This window comes from Lithobates pipiens, unplaced genomic scaffold (genome assembly GCF_037356315.1).
Source record: "Lithobates pipiens isolate NorthernLeopardFrog02 unplaced genomic scaffold, aLitPip1_a1.2 Scaffold_1, whole genome shotgun sequence".
Lineage (NCBI taxonomy): Eukaryota > Metazoa > Chordata > Amphibia > Anura > Ranidae > Lithobates > Lithobates pipiens.
In genome coordinates this window covers 244,232,740-244,239,480 of record NW_027507685.1, presented here as the reverse complement: position 1 = coordinate 244,239,480, position 6,741 = coordinate 244,232,740, and positions in this window count along the sequence as shown.

Here is a 6,741-nt window from a genome sequence, read left to right as displayed (position 1 = left end):
TATTATAAAAATGTATCTTAGACCCCTTTCACACTGGGTCGTCCTGCTAGCAGCATCTTTGGAACGGCGCAGGAGCGGTGAAATCAATGGGGCAGCGCGGCTATACCACCGGCAAACCCCCCCCCCCCCCACGAATACCGCCACTAAAACTACGGTAAAGTAGCGCTAAAAATAGTGCAGTTTTACCGCCGACGCCGCTCCCGCCTCAGTGTGAAAAGAGCCTTAGGTGATGTGATTAATCTGAAGTGTTCACCTGTCAATTTTTTTGTATCCTTTATTGTTTGCACTGATTGCTCCATATATTAAATCATACATACACAAAAGTAAATACACTTTTTGTTTTTACACAATACTGTGGCTTGGTTTATATTACCTGTCGCTCTCACCTAAGCCTTAAAACAATAGGACATTTTTTTGCTTTTGCTTTTGCTTTTGTATATATGAACAGCGGTATGACTATGGTAACACAAACAGGAAAATGTAAAACCCATTCTTTTATTATACTACTGATATACAGTATTTCATGGCATTACATACGCTTGCAGAAATGTATAAAGCTTTAGCTTATGGAATGTTGCCAAAAGGATATAGTAAGTGAAGACTCCAACGATACCTTGGCAAACAACTACAGGCTATGTTTGTTGTCAGCCTCCTCCATGGCATCAGTCTATGGTTCAGGTGTCAGTTCAGGCAAGGATATGTCCTAAAGCCTAATCCTGGTGCACAAAAACTTGGTTTCAGTGAGAAGCTTCAGCTGCAAATCTCTATTCATGCAGGCTCTCTTTAGTATGTTAAAAATTTGTTTGCCAATTATTACAGCTCCTGCTGTACTTCTAGGTCAATATGCATGTAAGTTAGGGTTGCCACCTGTTCGGGATTCACCCGGACAGTTCGGGTTTTGAATCATGTGTTCAGGTTTCAGGCAGACTGAAACCCCGGACACATTATTCATATTGGGCTGTGGCTCACCAAGTAACCAAGATAATCACACTGCAAGCAGCTGTCTAGGGGTAGGACGATGCTGACAGCAAGAGCAATTTGGCCACACCCACTGTTCGCTGCGGTATGCTATGTGCACCACATTACTTCTCTACTTGGGGCACCCAACGGTGTCCCAGGCCACTAAATTGTTCGGGTTTGGCTTGAAGAAAAGGTGGCAACCCTAATGTAAGTGCTGCCAGTCTCATAGACCTCACTGCTGTGCAGGGCAGGACTTAGGGTGGTGGGGGCCCCTGGGCTTGAAAGATGTATATCTTCTGTGGCCCCCAAAGAATCCCCGAGCGCTGGGGGCCACAAAAGATATACATCATACTGGCTGCCTTGGAGTGGATGGGGAGGAGGAGGGATGAGTGCTGTACATACAGGAGAGGAGTATTTCCTATTTACACGGCATCCTCTGTAAAAGGAAGTCCTGTCTCCTGTGCTGCCATTGGATGACTGTTCTGTCCATCATAGGAGGCGGGACTTTCTATTAAAGAGGCCGCCGAAAAAACAGGATTTTCTCCTGTATATCTGTTGGCACTCGTCCCGCCCCCTCCCTGTCTTCTCCGAGGCTGCAGATGGGCATGAATCAGGCTGCATTGATGTCAATGGTGAGTCTGCATTAGTGACAATGTAGGTGCTGCATTAATGTAAGGGGGTGCTGCATTCATGGCAAAGGGGTGCTGCATTCATGACTATTGGGGTGCTGCATTCATGACAAGGGGGTGCTGCATTCATGGCAATGGGTTTGCTGCATTCATGGCAAGGGTGGTGCTGCATTCATTGCAATGGGGGTGCTGCATTCATGGCAAGGGTGGTGCTGCATTCATGGCAATGGTGGTGCTGCATTCATGGCAAGGGGGGTTATGCATTCATGGCAAGGGGGATGCTGCATTCATGACAAAGGGGGTGCTGCATTCATGACAACAGGGTGCTGCATTCATCATAATGGGGGTGCTGCATTCATGGCAATGGGGGGTGCTGCATTCATGGAACTTGTGAGGCTGCAGATGGGCACCGACCCTTATTTTGCTTCACAGTTCTTTATTTAAAATAAAATATAAAATTTAAGATTTTTTCCCGAAACTTCCCTCTTAAAGTGAAGGTGCGTGTTATATGCCGGTAAATACGGTATATCCAAATAACACGCCCAAGCTCATCTCTTCACCACACACAGCCACAAAGGCCAGAGAATTCTTGTTGGGCAGTGTATTAGTGCTTGAACGAACACACTTAGACCGAATTTTAATGGTTCAAAGAAAGTCAGGCAAAATGGTTGGCGCTCACGCATGTTCACTTCATCAAATCTGGGCCTCTTTGAAAAAAGTTTGGACACCCCTGATCTAAAGTAAGTACTTCATAATGAGCTAGTATGCGATGAATACTAGCTCATTATGCCTTTGTCTTACAGGGTTTTTTTATTTTTTCAGTTTACAGCCACTTTAATGAGCATTGCTTCATTCTTTATAATCAACACACATGTAAATGAGCCTTTACAGCCTCCCAGAACAGACAAATAAAGAGGATCAATCAATCCCTAAAATAATATCTTCCAGCCCTAGTGTTTGCGCACTATAATGAAAGCCCAGGTTTCCCTCCTGCTTTGAGCATAATCTGCTCAAAATAACCATCTTAACACTAGCAATAAGGGGTTCCCCTTGTTCATTGTCTCTAGGGCAAGCATCAACGTCTTTCTTTGTGCATACCTTGCTTCTCAGAGATTCCCGCACTCTGTCCCATGCAGAAGAACCTTAACCCAATGTGTTTCTAAGCCAACTCCAGAGAAGCACGGATTAAGAATGCAATGATATAAGGAGTGCTGGACATGACAGTGTGGATGAGGGACACAGAGGGTTAAGCTTTATGGGTGGAGTTCAGGAAAAGGTTTGCAGGAAACAAGTTCAGGGTAGGGGAGGGGTCACATAAAAGGGAGAGGTGTGGCTTTAAGGAATCATTCGGAGCCCAGTGTGACACAGAGGAGGCAGTTTTTCCCACCCTCCCGCCCTATTGTTAGGTGTTTGTTTTGTGGTGTTTTGTTGCTGGTCTTTTTCTTCTTTTTCAGGTTCATCGGTTGTCACGGCAGCTGAAAGTTTTTCGTGTTGGCGGTGTGTTTTCTGGTGGTTTCTGACGGTAGACAGGTACTCAGAAGGGATCTGAGGGTGTGGGGGGCTCATCTAACGATCGGCCCCTCTGGGTATTCCTGAACGTTGGAGGGAATACGGTTATGTTCACTGGCGGAAGTTGTCTCCGACCGGTCACAGGTGGAGGCCTTTGGGAAGTTGGTCAGGTGTACCGCAGTGATTGGGTATTGGTTTAAGTGTGGTCACCGTCAGAGATCACCAGAATGGGCAGTTAATGTTAATTAAAATGTGGTTTAAGGTTAATAAAGTTATTTATATTTATATATTTATATATATTTATATATTTATATATTTTCATATTTACAAGTTATTGGAGTAATTTTGAGTTATGTTTAATAAAGGCTGTTGTGGCCAGTTTACTCCAACCTATGGTGTGGTCTCGTTTCTAATAGATAAGGAATAGTATAAGGGGAACATTCAGACTACACTAGTCAAGCACTCTGGCCTCTTACACAAAAAATGTACAGATTGGCAAATCTTAGAGCACTGCCTCTCCAACCCAGAGATAAGGTTTGGCTTGCCAAAAAAAAGTTGTCTTGCTTTATACTGTATTGGGCTTTATGCAATAGCTGCAAATAAACACGTTGGGGGTAATTTACTAAGATGAATGCGCTGCGCCGGTTCAGACCTTAATTTGTGCACCAGCTAAATTATTAATTGAGCGTGTGAACCGGCGCACGCATAAGCGCAACAGATAATATGCCGGCGCACGCGATAATAATATGCCATTGATAATAGCGCACGCCGTATCATTAACAGTCCATTCACACAGGGGCAACATGACTTCCAGCACGACTTGGGGCGACTTACAACACGACTTGGGGCGACTTACAACACGACTTTAAGTCGCCCCCAGGCCAGGCAACTTTAATTAAAAAAAAAAAACGGCATGGGTTCCCCTCCAAGAGCATACCAGGCCCTTCAGGTCTGGTATGGATTTTAAGGGGAATCCTGTGCCAAAAAAAATAAAAAATGGTGTGGAGTGCAAGCCGGACTGTTTGCTGGATGACTTGATGGAGCCAAGAGCTGGTGATCAGACCGATGGGGGCTTGTTGGAGTAGCGGAGAGCAGGATCCAGACGGTGGAGTGACACGCAGCATCTGGCCTTGTCAGCGGAAGCAAGCTGCATGTCATGGTTATGCCGTGATCTTCCTGTGTTTGCTTACCTCCCCTCATGTGTTCAGACTAAGAGGCCAGCCACTTCCACCTGGTGGTTTTTATAACCTCTCCTCTAAGCATGGCTCCACCCCAGGCCCTATCAGGGAGCCCTATATTAACCTGTGCACTGCAGGCCATCAGTGCTGATAAACCATTGTGTATTCCTTTGTGTGTTTAGCTTCCTGTTACCTGCCGTGTGTGCTTCTACTGTTTTCCGTTACTGACTTTGGCGTGTCTTGACTATCCCTGTTTGCCTGTGATCCTGACCTTTTGGCGTGTCCCCGACTATTCTTGTCTGCTTGTGGCCCCGACCTTGGCTTTGTCCCTCACCATCCCTATCCTCCTGTTGCCTACTGTGGGTGTGAGCTGGGGGACCCTGGGGGTCGTGACCTGGAGCCAGTTGCAGCCAAGTCCATCCTCACCACTCGAGGCGCTGGTGAACACCTGCTGGCTCTTAGACTCCGCGCCCCAGGGAATCTTACGCTCTAACCCCAGTGGGATCTGTCCCCCGTCTGCAGCAGTCAGCCGTAGGGTCCACAACCTTGCGGTGCACTCCTGATCCCTACGGGGTGCATCTGTCACCTCGCCTCAAGGTGACCTGACACTGCAGTTGTAGGACTCAAGCCATCACTCAGAACCCTGATCCGATTGGTGAGCGGGTTGCGGCCCACTGTTTAATCTATTACACGTACTTAGACTTACTAATTGGCCTCGCTGGAACCTGTTGTTCCATAGAAGCGTAATTGAGCAACTGACACTTAATAGGCTCGAGGCCTGTTTCACTTAGTACCTAAGTGTGATTACAAGTTTCTTGAGTTATACCTGGAGTGTCCTAAGTTAACTTTCTCTACTTACTACCTTGGATTACAATTATTTGAGGAACTATTTAAGATAGCGAAGAAAGAAGATAAAGGAAGAAATACATTAAGTGAGGCCTCACGTAGACTTTAAATAAGGGGAGCTCCCAGGTCTACATAGTAACATAAGACAAGTATTTGGCGCAAATCAAAGATATTAGGTTCCCACTTGAAAAAAAGGGAGTCTATAAGGTTACATATGGTGAGTGCAGGGAATGCACTACTTTGTCCAGACCAAAAAAAGGAGGGAATAAATGTTCTTTAGTTCATGGAGAGGGGGAGGGGAAAAGGGATGGGGAGGGGGGGATGGATCCGCATGCAGGGCTGCCACCTTAAAAGAGCTGAAACTTGAGCTCCTGGATTGCTGTAGATAAAGGAGAAAAAGGAGAGAAAGGGGCGCCTCTGGGTGCAGATTTTTTTAAAAGGTTTTATTTTCAGTGTAAAAAACATAAAATTTTGCACTCACATTTAGTAGGCAAAAAGTAAGCATTAAACACCAGGGGTCATCTGGTATATCTGATTTTTGGGACGTCAGCCAGTGGTCCGGTCCACATCTGTCATCTCATCGCGTTGTTCCTGTTCCTCTCACATGCTGTCCACTGCAGGTGTTTTGTATGAAGCAGCCGGCTTGTGGTGGACACGAGATGTGCGGTCTTCAAAACGAGGCTTGGGAGGCAGAGACGACCAGGGCGCGGGGCTGTGACGTCAGCGGGTATGCGACGCGTTTCTTGAGCGTGCGGGTCGAGATTGTCGGACGACCGCGCTCTTTCATCAGGCAGAATCAGAAAGAAATGCAGGGGACTCAGGATATAAATAGGGGCAGGCTAAGGGCAGTGGGCGGGGCTACAATCGAGTATGAGAAGGAAAACAATGAGTAATGAGGGGAGAGGGAAGTGGGATGAGTAATGAGGGGAGAGGGAAGTGGGAGAGAGAGGGAGCTGGAGCGGCTTAGTATAAGGAGGAAGTCAACGTCTATGGTGAAATCTTATGTACATATCGGTAAAGATATCTATGGGATAAAATCCTATTTGGAAAAAATCAAAGAATGGATGGAAGAATGAGTAAACAAAGGGGGATGGAAGGAAGATAAAAAAATTTTTTATATTAAAAATGGGTAAAAAGGCTTAAAAAACTTAGAAAGTTTTTTAAGCCTTTTTACCCATTTTTAATATAAAAAATTTTTTTATCTTCCTTCCATCCCCCTTTGTTTACTCATTCTTCCATCCATTCTTTGATTTTTTCCAAATAGGATTTTATCCCATAGATATCTTTACCGATATGTACATAAGATTTCACCATAGACGTTGACTTCCTCCTTATACTAAGCCGCTCCAGCTCCCTCTCTCTCCCACTTCCCTCTCCCCTCATTACTCATCCCACTTCCCTCTCCCCTCATTACTCATTGTTTTCCTTCTCATACTCGATTGTAGCCCCGCCCACTGCCCTTAGCCTGCCCCTATTTATATCCTGAGTCCCCTGCATTTCTTTCTGATTCTGCCTGATGAAAGAGCGCGGTCGTCCGACAATCTCGACCCGCACGCTCAAGAAACGCGTCGCATACCCGCTGACGTCACAGCCCCGCGCCCTGGTCGTCTCTGCCTCCC